The sequence below is a fragment of the Rattus norvegicus genome, chromosome 14 (assembly GCF_036323735.1).
Source record: "Rattus norvegicus strain BN/NHsdMcwi chromosome 14, GRCr8, whole genome shotgun sequence".
Classification (NCBI taxonomy): Eukaryota; Metazoa; Chordata; class Mammalia; order Rodentia; family Muridae; genus Rattus; species Rattus norvegicus.
In genome coordinates, this window is record NC_086032.1 from 10,031,284 (window position 1) to 10,044,931 (window position 13,648).

General features: G+C 44.8%; 1 long non-coding RNA gene across 1 annotated transcript; it reads left to right on the plus strand.

Annotated features, from left to right (window-relative positions):
* Positions 1–5,499: 5,499 nt before the first annotated feature.
* On the plus strand, positions 5,500–7,528 carry LOC134481892 (uncharacterized). The gene is made up of 2 exons (XR_010057776.1): positions 5,500–5,618; positions 6,462–7,528. It is a non-coding gene; the product is annotated as an uncharacterized LOC134481892 (long non-coding RNA).
* The last annotated feature ends 6,120 nt before the right edge of the window (positions 7,529–13,648 follow it).

Sequence of the window (13,648 nt, forward strand, 5' to 3'; positions counted from 1 at the left end):
AAAGCCAATATTTAGTAGGTGTAATTTCATCTAGACAGATGTAGGGAAAATTAAATGGGAGAGATCAGTTTTCATTATTCACGATTTTTTTTAATCTAGTTTTTTCCCTTTAATTCTCTTCCTAATACATGCTGCCTCGTGATGATAATAGTAGGATTGTAATAAACGCCCCAATCAGTCCTATACCTGTTTTTTCTTTTGTCTGCCTCCCTTCCTTCCTTCCTTCCTTCCTTCCTTCCTTCCTCTCTTCCAGATTTGGAGATATAAAGATATTGCTGGATTGTCTTTACTCACCAGCTGCCCACGTAACTTTTTATTAGTTGTGAAAGCTTGGCTATAACTGGCTCGTTCTCAGCTTGTCTAACTTAAATTAACCCATTTACACTAATTATGTTCTGTCACGTGGCTTCTTACCTCCCCTCAGTTTTATAGGCCGACTTCCACTGGGTTTGGCTGGTGAAACCCTTAGGCCTGATTTTTTCCCCAGAGTTCCTATGCCTGCCTGATGTCCCGCCTATCCTCTCCTGCCTGGCGATTGGCCGTCAGATCTTTATTAAACCAGTCAGAAGGTGCCTTAGGCAGGCAAGGAAAGGCAGACTCATCTTCAAACAGTGTACAGAAAACTATCCCAACGTAAGGGTGCAGGGTCTCTCTAGAGGTCAGGTTATGTGGTGAGACCCTCTTAAGAGCTCCCTCGTTACAGCATCTCTGCCTAAGGCGGAAGGGGAAGTCACAGTCTGCGTCTCAGTATGTTAGCAACATAGGGAGCTTGTGGGCACTTCCCTTCTGTCCTGCGTCTGCTGCCCTGCCGAAGGGCATCTGCTTTTCTCACGCTGCGGAGTAGTGGCCTTCTGTGTTCCTTTTACAAACTCCTATATTCCGTACTTTCGAGATGTCTTACCTGAGTTGCTTTCTCACTGCTGTGACAGAACCTGTCAAGAGGCAACTCGATGCAAGGAAAATTTGCTTTAGTCCATGGTCTGAGGGTACCGAGCGTCCTGGTTGTGGGGGCGTGGTTGTGGGAGGAGCTCGGGGTTGCGTGGGGGGGGGCGACGGGGGGGGGGAGGAGCAGGGAGCTGCTGGCTCACCTCTGGGCAGATCAAGAGTCTCTGGCATTCTCTCTTTTCCTTTTTATCCAGACTGAACCCCAGCCCATGGGATAGAAATACCCACGCTCAAGGTCATCTTTTCTTGGTTAAACCTCTTTGAGACAGCCTGACACACACACCCGATGGAATGCTTCACCAACGAATGCCCCAGGTGTTGCTTACTATAACTTGACAATGGATGTTAACTATAGTAAGTCTCTACCTTTTGTTTTCAGCAAAAACCTTACAATGCAAAGTGAGCATTCCTAGAGGCACCAGACTACCATTTTATCCTCTTTAACAGTAACTCTGGACACTGAGCTAATTGCGTCCAAACCCAAGTCTATGGTCTTTCTTTTCCTCTTGAACTGCGATCTTAAACTGCACGTGCTCAGTAACACGTCCCTTACCCGAGAATGCGCTGGAATGTGTCTACTCCTAAGCTTCCCTCCTATCTGACTGGGTATGCATGAGATTCTAGACTAAAACACCCGTGGTACTTTTGTTGAGGAAGACATTGCTTTGGCACTGACTCCCACCTTCTCTTTGCCTTCCTCCATTCGCTCATGACTTGGTGTTTGTTTCGGTTTTGCACTTGTTAATGTGGAGTCAAGTTAGTATCTGCCTACTCCTGGGTAGTACCTGCCCCGGAATATGGCAGACTATATATATATATATGTGTATATATATGTATATGCATGTATATGTATATGTATATATATGTATGTATGTGTATGTGTATGTATATATATGTATGTATATATATATATATATATATATATATATATATATATATATATATATATATATATCTCCACCTCGCCAGCCATTCTGTTGGCCTAACTGACTTTCCCTTTACACAGCAGAGACCAAATGCCAATGGGTTTCTTGGCCAGTAGAGAGACTTGTGCCCACCTCCCCTCCAATAATATCTTTAAAACAAAAGAAATTTACATTAAAAGTCTATTTTCTCTTTGTACTAAGCTTGGTTCTTTGAAACCCACCAAACCTTTTTGTAAAAAACGCAGTCAGCAGGATATGGTGGCACATGGTTGTAAACCTTGTACTTAGGAGGCAGAGGCAAGAAACTGAGAGTTCAAGGCCAGCCTAGGTTTCAGAGTGAGATCCTGCATTGAAAAACAAGCACATACAAGCCGGTTGACTGTGGTGCACACCTGCGGTCCCAGGGTGAAATGGAGGATTGCTTGAGCTTCAGAATTCAGAGCCAGTCTTGGCAGCATAGCAAGGTCTCATCTCTTAAAAAAAGGACTGTCCTCCCTCATCAGATACAGGAAACATGTTCACTGTGGATACATCAGAAAACAAAGAAGGTGAATGACCGTCAGTGATCCCCAACAGCCTCATTTGTGAATACGGGCATGCACATTATCTTTCTACAACAACGAGACTAGAGGAGTTGGAGTCATTGGCTCAGCAGCTAAGAGCATGTGCTGTGTTTGCTAAGGACCCGAGTTCGGTTCCCACCCATGTGGGTGGCTCATAGCCACCTGTGATTCTAGCCCTCTGCTGGCCTCGTTGGGTACTGCACACACATGCACATAATGTCCCAATCCCCGAATGTGTGCACATGCGTGTGCACACACATACACATAGTTAAAAATCTTTAAAAGACCACGGCGCTGAGCAGTCAGGTGTGTCTTGAAACCTGCACTTTGTACGCAGCACGTTATGACTATAGTTTTGTCCCAGAAGTTCTACAATCGCTCATTATCCCGGCTCCATGACATCTAATAATTGGGATAGTATAATCTAATATTAAGTATGACATTGTAGAGATCAGAAATGGAATAACATATTTAGTGCTTTTTAGCTAGCTGTAAAACTCAATGTTTTTAAAATGTGAATTATAATAATCATTTTTACCTGCTGAACAGAAGTGTGAAGTCTGTCGGTTAGTTTTTCTGTGTAATCTATTATTTTAGTCTCTTTTATTTCCCTGACTCATCTTTTCATAAAAGGTTAAGAGAGTAGTAATTTAAACTAGGGAAACTTTTTCTGCCTCAGCGCGTGGATTTTGACTCCTGCTGCCGTGAATCAAGCACAGGAAGGGGGTTGTGTGCATTAACTCCTGGTGTCTCTTTGGAGGGCTGGTGATGGTGGTTAATGAATAAGCTTACCTTGGATAGCTTCTTTGTCTTTCATGTTCCTGACAGCTGAAGCCTGGTGCTGTGCGCTCCTAGGGAACCAGTGTGCAGTGCAGTTTGAGAGTGAGGGCTCTTTCTGACAATGCCTGGTGATTCTGTTGCAAAAAGAATGATATCACCTTGAGGGGTCACATTAACGAGCCACTCCTTTATCAATAATAGATAGAACCCGTCCGTGCCAGCCTTCAAATTTGTAAGTAAATTGAGCACTGGTCCCTAGTGGTCACTGTTATTTCTCTAGGATTGTTAGGGAAGAGTTTAGAGTTTAACTCACTGCGTGGCCAGAAACCGGGGCAGGTACCCGGAATTGATAGGAAGCAAGAAACCTTACATGTTGGAATCTTTAAAGATGTTGTTAAATATATGCATCTGCGTGTCACTGGGATGTAGCTGAGGGGATATGCACACAGACATACACGCACACACAAGCACACATACACACATGCATGCACGCATGCACGCACACAAAAGTACATGCACACGTGCACACAGAAGTACATGCACATGCACACACAAGCACATATGCTCACTCAGCCTTCTCCAGAGCTAGATAGCATGAGATATTAACTCTGTTTGGTAACTTAATGGCTGGTTTCATTTTACTCAAATATTTGATTATGATTTTCATGATAGTTGAGGCATTTTAACTTTGAAGATCCTCTGAGGGGTTCGATCGAGTGAGAGAAGTCCCTGAAGAAAAGGAAGTGTTTTCCTTAGAATTAAACACTTCTAAACTTCTAAGTGTTTCAGACATCTGCCTGAGGAGTCGTAGAAAGTAGTCTCTCATTCCAGCTGACGTAGGCATAGGAAAACCCACCAAAGGCGTCCAGCCTCCCTCACTTTCCAAGCTGCTTGTGGAAAATGGCCACAGCCAGACACCTACTCTGACCCAGCCTCACCAGGTGATACAATGGAAAAATTCATGTATAAGCTAAAACTCCTACCAAATCTATAGTGTTATAACTACAGAAGGCTGTAGAGATGGCTCAGTGGTTAAGAGCAGTGACTGCTCTTCCAGAGGTCCTGAGTTCAAATCCCAGCAACCACATGGTGGCTCACAACCACCTGTATTGAGATCTGATGCCCTCTTCTAATGTGTCTGAAGACAGCTACAGTGTACTTATATATAATAAATAAATCTTTAAAAAATAAATATAGACGGGTCCCTCAGCAACACGCAATGACGTCATGAGGGAAGGAGGCATGGAGCCAGTAGCAATGTTTAGAGTTTGGCTTTCAAACCCGACAAAACACGCACCTGCCTCCTGTGGCGCTGGTTAGACTTCCCCCTTTTGTTAATCAGTGAAGTACATTTGATTCATCTTGCAGAGGAGAAGAGTTTGCAGGAGTGGGAAGCACGGCGACGACTGTTTTAGATAATGGAGGTTAGTGTGTTGAATTTGACTCTAGAATTCCACCTTCTCGGAAATGGAGTCTGACTATGCGCGCTCCTGTGTGACACTCGATGCTGTCTTCCTTAGCGAAGCTGCCGTTGGCTCCCTGTAGCTGTTTACAGTGGCCCTTCACGCTCCCTTCTTCTGTGAGTCTCAGAGAAAGCCACGTTCCTTCTGCGTGCTGTCTGTCACTCGGCCGTCGGCGTGTGTGACCGAGAGGTGACCTAAGGGGTGCCCAGACAGACATGCCAAGTCAACGCACCCCCATATTTCAGCTCGTGGGACCCCCGTATCATTTCTGAAGATGTTGCCGTCCTTGCTACCCTTTCAGCTTTCGTGTTTCTGTTTCATGCCGTCAGTATGTTCCAACCGTGACCCGTTACCGACCCATGAGACTCTGCTCTTTTCTGCAGACACAAGGAAGCGTTATTTCTCTGTTCTGTTCAGCAGTGAGCCCCTGTTTCTATTTTTTATAGATTATGTGAGCCCCGGAACGTGCTAGAGCAGAAATGAAACGTTCTCCAGTTCGTTTTAATTTTGTGTTTTGCAGTTAGTGCCACGGTTTTGCCTCTGCTGGCCTCGAACGCATAAGCTCGAGTGATTGTCTGGCCTCAGCCAGCTGCATATCTGAGGCTACAGGGGGCGGGCCTCACACCCTGCCGCTTCTGCTTTAGGGGACGGTATAGCATCGTGCCAGGCACATGGTAGTGGCCGAGAAATGCTTGTGTGTGGGATGATGCCACAGGTGAGGCAGGTACAAGACAGAACGAGGCCTGTCATTGGATGAGAAGGAAGGATGGGCGGGAGAAAAGTTTGAAGGAAGAGGAGGAGACTGGAACGGAAGAGGGGAGAGAGAGGGAGAGTAGCTGGGCGACAACATGGAGGCTGACGTTAAGGTTCCACGCTGTACCTTTACAGGCTGTTATGAATGTTCTTAAGGGATGGATGTGTACAGGGCTTTGTATGTTAAGGTGGGCAATTGTATCTTATCAACTGGATCAGAGGTTACTGTGTTGTGGGTTCTTTCATGTAGCGATTTAAGTGTAAGGAGTGTGTGGGGCTGCTAGAGACATTGGGCCGCCGCGGAATTGGGATGTGTGTTTCTGGCATGGAAACCTGCCTTGGGAACTAGATAGGTAGAGAGATTGCTGCCAGGCTCAGAGAGAAGCCTCTGGCAGTGTGATATGGGATGGGGCAGAGAGGGTGAGACGCTTTGCTGACTGAGTTTTAAGATATCTATCAGATAACATGGGGCACCGCAGTGCCAGATCTACAGCAGGATAAAAGACTGTTTTGTTTTTTATATTTTTACAACAACACTTGTGAAACTGTTCAAGGTAACCCTGGGCTTTGTGTATCACCTATAATGCGCTGGGTACTTAAGTACTGGATATACACTTAATATAGCAAACTCACTTAACTGAAGGAAGAAGTCAGTGTCCAGTCTTCTGATCTTAAAACTACATTCTGGAGGCTGAACAGTGATGGTGCCTTTAATTACAGCACTTGGGAGGCCGAGGCAGGCAGATCTCTGTGAGTTCCAGGCCAGCCAGGGCTACACAAAGAAACCTTGTCTTAGGGAGAAAAAAAAAAACATTCTGGAAACCTATACTCACTTTTAGTTAATAGAGGATAATAGAAACTCTTTCCTAAATGTAGCTTTGAATCATTGAAATGGTAAGACAGGTTTTACAGTCTAGAGATCTGAGGGAACAAAGACATTTTTCATCTCTCTTTTTCTCATGTTTGATATTTGGGAGTTGTTATCGGAACCTGAAACCACTGAATGGTAATCATCACATTTTCTTCTTCAGGCTTGAAAATGGATTCTACCGTTTTATAAACAAAAGCACGCACAATAGCGAACTCCTAGCAGAAAGGTGTGCGACACCATACGGATCTCCCTGAGAACTCTTCCGGGGCAGAAAACGACCATTTAGACTATTCTAAAAAGAATCCGAGAGACTGGAAACTTCCATGGGAGAGGTGCATCACGTACACACTGGGCCCACGGGACCAGGAGAGGCCACACAGACTGCAGAAGCCCGAGGGAACCACCAACAGAAAAACCTCTTCTACTCCCAGGCCAGAACTCCATGAACACGGAGGCTGCAGAGACCAAGGGCTCTCGCCTTCTTCCCCTCCCCCACAGTACCACATGGCCCCTGCTAGGGCCGGCAGTTTAGTCCATCCGCTTGTACCGATGCTGGCTGTGCTCAGAAGAGCTTCTCTTTGCAGTGAGCATTGGTTAAGGCAGAGCCCCCTAAAAACTGATCGAATTCAGGGAACATAAAGGAAGAGGGAACAGAAAGAATTTGGGAGTCAGTGGACGGGGAGGGAGGACACCGTGATTTGCTTGCTGTTTTCCAGACCCGATGTGTGGGTGCCCACGAACCCACAGCAGCTGTGCCTGCCCGCACATGTTGAAGTCGGTCAGCTTTCCAGCGTTGGGAGGGAAGGCCCGCAAACACCCCTACGCGAGGAGATATTGATAGTTCATGTCTATTAGGAGGAGAGTCGCTTCTCTTTGGTGCATGAGTGGATTGTCCATGATTCCGAGGCTAGCCCTTCTTTATCCATGTGCACATGAGCAGCACTGACTGGGTTCAATAGTTTTTTTTTTTTTTTTTTTTTTTTTTAAGCAGGAGACAGGATGTATGGGGGCATGGCCTGGGGGGCGGGTGAGGCACCAATACGATCAAACACATTCTATTCACCTCTGAAATCTCAGAGAAGAAATGCAAAGCATCATATATAGATACAGCTGCACACATTTACGAGCGCCATGACAGCCCCTTTTATGTCCTTGTCGTAACTCGGGATCTTTAATTTAGGATCTGGATAAATGTTCGCTGAGTTCAATAAAAGTAATTTACAAAAAGAATGATCACACCCACTGTTGCTGCCCCGGGTTATTTCATTCAGGTATCCGCCCCCTCACCCCCAACCCCAAGGACAGCCCGCTTACTCCCCCACTCACTGGCGCAAGCCTCCTAACCTGTATTTCAACCCCCTTTTCAAAATGGAAATACTTTTCTATCTTCTTTCTCATTACAAGAGTAAAGACAGAGCCCGTTCAACTCTTTGGAAGTTCATTAAGAACGCAATGAAAACGCTTTGTTTTTACTTCCCAGAAACTAATGCGCTGAACTATGTTGTCCTAGATACTTATTTGGCTCTAAATACTTATTTCTAGTCCATTCAGTTGGCCCAGCCACAGCTTATTTCGGGGGTTTTCATTATTATTGAACATTTAAGATTTTTCTTTCAGTTTCGCTGTGACAAATCACGCGTCAGCCAGTGAGTGTCAGCCCACGTAAAGGTTTGCCTTTATGTACAGAATGGGGGGGTCTCTGGATCAGAGGCTGTGAACGAACTTAAGGCGTTTTAGGACATTATAAAGTTCTCTGATTTCCTTTTGTCCTCAGACACACCAGAGGAGGGCATCGGATCCCATTACAGAGGGTTGTGAGCCACCAGGTGGTTGCTGGGAATTGAACTCAGGACCTCCTGGAAGAGCAGCCAGTGCTCTTAACCGCTGAGTGGTCTCTCCAGCCCCTCTGATTTTCAGTAGTGGCGAATGAACCAAGCCTTCTCATAATACTTGGGATGGAAATGCTGGCATTCCCAAGGCGCCCACCAGTTCGATTCTCGCGAGACTTCCTTATTTACTCTGTTTATTTGACTTTTCCTTCAGTGCCGTGGGAACACGTCCCAGTGTTAGTTGCTTGTTTCTTCTGTGGTGGATTAGGCTGTAATAGCATAATTGCTAACAATTAGCATAAATGATACAACACCCTAATTGCACATAAACATTGTGTAAGTTATAGAATACTCATTTATCTACTGCGTAGACGAAATGCTAACAGTCTATACACTTTACTTTCTCGATTTGGAGAAATTTCCAACTCACAGTAAACTCTTGCTATGTTGTTTATTTTATTGCCTTCTAATTTAGTCATTCCCCTTTTCCACAGAGGCTTTCTAGTTTTCCTACATAACGGATCTGTGTATGTGCGTGTGTGCAGGTGCATGTGTGTGTTTGTGCACATGTGAGTGGAGGCCAAAAGGCAACCTTGACTCTCCTTCCTTGGGCACTGTCAGGCTGGCTTGGGACTGACTAAAAAGGCCAGGAAATCCTCTTGTTCCTTGGTTCTGAGATTGCACAGTCAGTTTTAAGCACATTTAAAAAGTATTCTCATTAATTCTCTGAAAATTTAAAAATGCATAAAATATATTTTAATCGTATCCACCCTCCCTTCCCCTAACTCCAGAGCCAACCCTCATCCCCAACTTCATGCCGTCTTGATTCTAAAACCCTCACTAACTATAATTCATGTTGATCCTAACTCGTATACAGACATACAAAACATTAAATTAGAAAAGGACCTGTGTACAGTTATGAACACCATGTCACTGCCCTTTGCTTCTTTGTCTTAGTTCAGGATATTTAATTGAGGTCTTAATAAAAGCTCTCGAGCCAGAGGTAGGCTTGGGAGCCCCTGCCCACCTCATTCCAGAACATTGGCTGGCTTGCCCTGTGCAGGTGGTCAAGTGCTATGGGTTCATGAGCACGGGGGTCCTGTCTTGTCCAGGAGACAGTGTCACTCCGATCCTTAACAACCTCTTTCTTCCCACTCTGCTGAGACGGTCGATTAGCCTTGGGTTGAGACACAAATGTCCCATTTGTGGCTGAGCTCTTGGTAGACACTTCTGTGCAGTTTTGGCCAACTGAGTTCCTTCATCAACTACCATCAGCAGGATAAGGGAGCTTTTCAGATGAGTGCTTGCTTATCCGTGGTATAGAGATAAGAGTTTAGAGGGCAGTTTGATTTTAGGTCTATTTAGCAAAGCAACAGAGGCATGTTCACCCTGGGGCCTTATGAGCTCCCCAACCATGGGCTCTTGGCCAGATTTATAGCACCAGACATGAGTTTCCTCCTGGACAGTAGTCTTAACTCCAAACAGGAGGTGGTTTGTTACTCCTCTAACATTTGGGCTACCTCTGTTGGTGTATCTGGTCCTGCTGGTTTTGTGTTTGTATGTGTGTGCATGCACAGATGCATATGTGATGGTGTGCTCGTGGAGGTCAGAGGGCAACTTTTGGGACCTGGTTCTTTCCTCTACCACGTGTATTTCAGGTATTAATCTTAGGTCATTAGGCTTGGTGACAGGCACCTTTAACTTCGTTTATTAATTCACCGAGAATTTCATACATGCAGATAGTATGTTTTAATCACATGCCCCCTCTTCTTTCCAATTCTTTCTCTCTCACCTTCATCCCTCTCTCTCTCTTACCCACCAAGTCCAGTTCATTCTGCTTAGATACTCATAGGTGTATGGTTCACCTATCTGGGGTCACCCTTATTGGTTTCTTTTGAAAAGGCTGTATGGAATCCTGTCCGGGGCCACCCGGCCTGCTTGTGCCTTTCTTTACCTGAGCTAGGTGTTTTCTGCTTCATGGGCCCTTGTTTCCAAGTAGCTTACGTGGCGGTTACTACCAGCCAAGAATACTGGAGACTTTCTGCTAGCTTGCTTCTACACAAAAATGAGTTTCACTCTATTTTTAGTTAGAGATTTCAGGATATTGAAACTTATTGTAGGTAAGAAGTTTCTGGGAAATCAAAACTTATGCCATTGGTTTCTGATGTGACGTATGTTTATCGTTACCCTGACTACCAGTTTGTGTTGTGTAATTTTTTTCTGCTTATAAGCAAGTGCTTTTTGTTTGATTAAATGAGACTTGATCTTGTCTCCATTTCTCGTGCCTCTTGTCCCATCCATCCCACTCCCTTCTCTAGGGTCTCCATTGATGTTCCTTCGGGCCGGGACAGAATCCTACTACTATGGAAGATTCAGAAAGCATCCATGTATATAGAAAGAGGTTTCTGGAGTTCCCTACAATGAAGAGGGACACCTCCCATTGATGCCCCATGCTAGCAAATAAAAATCCGATGACCAGGAATGAGTTAGCCTGCTGCTAGGGCTTTAACTTGGGAGTTTATACGTTCGAGGCAAATGCTTCACCACTGAGTTATACCTCCAGTCTATCTTCATTTAATCCTATTTGCCAACCTTACATGATATTTTGTTGAATTATATTTACTAATTGCTATTCGTGATTTAATTATTTTATTCTTAGATAAGATTTTTCTACAATACCCTCTCCTCTACATCCATGTCTTTCTTTGACATTTACAGGTGTTTGTTTGTTTATGTTTGGTTTTGTCTCTTTTTAGTGTTTTATATTTGGGCTATACTTGCTTGTCTAGAATGAATTAGGTTGTTTCTATTTCACCGTGCCCTGGAGCCGAGTCCCCTCGATATGAGGTTGAATATGTGTAAGAATTCACTTGTAAAATGTTGGCAGAGGACGCAGGCCTTGTGGAAATAAGACAAGTGTGGGAATAAACAGGCCATGGATTTTTTTTTCCTTTTTTACTCTGCCAATGCCTGATCTTCTTTGTAAGTTAATTTCTCTTCACGAGTGAATAATGACGGGGACCTTTGTATCTTTGAGATTAATCAGTATCTTAAACTGGAATTGTCCTGGTTCGATAATTACATTTGCTGCTCCATCAGTTTGGATTTGATGGTCTGTTGACATTAGTGGTTTCTGAAAAGCCTGATGATTTATTACCATGTTCCCATTCTGCCCCAGTGACAAATCCACTTATTCCTCCCTTCCCCGGTATCTCGTTAGGAGTACTCCATTGTATGAGAGGCATAATGGCTTCCTCCGCTGGAGAAGCCACAGCGAAGTGCTGAGAGCATCAGGCTAGTTTGAGGACAGATGGGTCTGACTTTTGAAGCCAATTATGCTACAGATTAACTGCCCAAGTTTCCAGGTCTTAATTTCCTCATCTGTAGAGTGGGGCTAGGGATAATACCTCGGCCATTGGGTTTGGGGGTAAATGGAATGAAGCTCTTTTAAAATGCGGAGTTTAGATCCTAGCATACATTAAGTTATAAACAGTAACTCTAACTGGTGATCACAATGTAGTCAGATATGCCAAAGGTCAACATTTACCAAAGAAATCAACCAGTTAATCAGCTAGCCAAACAGCATGTTTCTGTGAATTCTGAAGCATATATTCACAATGGAAAGAGCTTAAGGGCATGGGATACCCCCCAAAACTATTGGTTGGGGAGGGCCTAGAGGTCTCTGAAACAACACAGTGTCCTTGGTGACCTACCATAATTACATGTAAGACACTATTGCTGAAGAAGCCACATGCTTTGCCTGTAGGACACAGAGAAACCATTCATCCTCAAACTGACCAAGAAACTTCCTCCCTCCTGGCCCGATTACATCATGCTGGAAGGCTGGTGAGGGAGAAAAGACAGCCATGATCTTATCCAGTGACAGGCCCTGGATGCTGCGAAGGAAAGACATGCTTCCTGGTGTAATAGCAGCGTGACTGTTAGAGGGTAACCAACTGCTTTCTGATGGAATGGGAGACCTGCTCCACAGAGGGTATTTCATGCTGGTACTGTAATCCTGGTCAAAAGCCCATGGCTGGAGAGGTCATGGACCCAGGGAACCTGCCACTGCAATGTTGCTAAATGGTCATGCTTCCAAAGTGCCTTCAAAAGACTTGTATGTATACACAGACCTAGACTGGGTCTCTGAGCCTTGTTTAGAGAAACTTCTTTTTGCAATGATTAGCAGTGAATGTTGTGGTGTGTAATTGGTTAAAGTCCTGAGAAGAAGGGGCCGAGTGCTCTGCCCTAGGTGGGTGCCTTTATCAAGGCTGAGGGAACGTCACAGAAGAGACAGGAAGACTTGTAAGAGCTGGAAATGAGGGAGAGTGAGGAAAATGTCTGTCTTCTGAGAGTGACACAGGCAACATTTAGTGGATTGTCAAAAAACAGATAAGTTAGGAGAGGTCACGCTGGGGTCCATGGAGGAGAGTTGGAGAGGAGGAACGGGTGATGAATATGATTGTATGTTATCGTAGACATGCATGAAACTCTCAACGGGAAATTACAAAAAAGAAGACAGTATGTCTTTGTCTTCTTGGATAACCCCTATGTGACTTATCAGCCGTTCTCCCAAACCTGGTCCTAGGCAACCATTGGTATACATCACTGATTAGATTGTCTTTCCTACAGTTTCATATGAACGGGGTCATGGGATAGGCAGTCTTTGGTATGGGTTTCTCTCCCTAAGTGTAATGTTTCAGTTTATGTTGTTATGTAGAGCCAGAGGGTGTGTGCGCATATGTGCGTGCATGTGTGTGTGCATGTGCGCACATATGTATGTAGCTTACATGTCTTTGTGAGCATACACATGTGTGCAGGCATATGTGCATGTGAACATGTGTTAGGTTCATGTGGAGGCTAGAGGTTGATGGGAGTCTTCCAGTATTGATCTCCACCTTGTCTTCTGAGACAGGGTCACTCACTGAATTGAAAGCCCATTGATTGGCTAGGCTGGCAGTAATCTCTGGAGCTCCACGGTCTCCTCCTACTGTGGCTACCGAGTATGTGAGCATACCCGGCTTTTAAGTGGGTGCCACAAATGGGGATTCAGGCTCATCAACTCCACATACAACTTTACTGACTGAGCCATTTCCCCAGCCTTTTGTTCTTCTTTTTAATGGAATGTGTGTTCTTTTCAGTTTGAAAGGGGGGGAGGGTGGAGGAAGCAGGGATTCAAGGTCACTTCGGCTCCACAGTGAGTTTGAGGCTGGTCTAGAGTGGCAGGCCGCTCCCCACTCAGGAAGTTCGAGTGTGTGACAGAGTCACAGGCCCTCCTTGAGGCTGTATTTGCAACTTTACTCTCTCTCTCTAGTCTGTGTGCTTTTCCTTTTTTCTTCTTTCCCTCCCTTTCTTTCCTTTCCCCAGCTACACCTTCTATAATATGTTGAAAAAGAGGACCCAGAATATACCTCTCCTGGGCATATACCCAAAGATGCTCCAACATATAACAAGGACACATGCTCCACTATGTTCATAGCAGTCTTATTTATAATAGCCAGATGCCCTTCAACAGAGG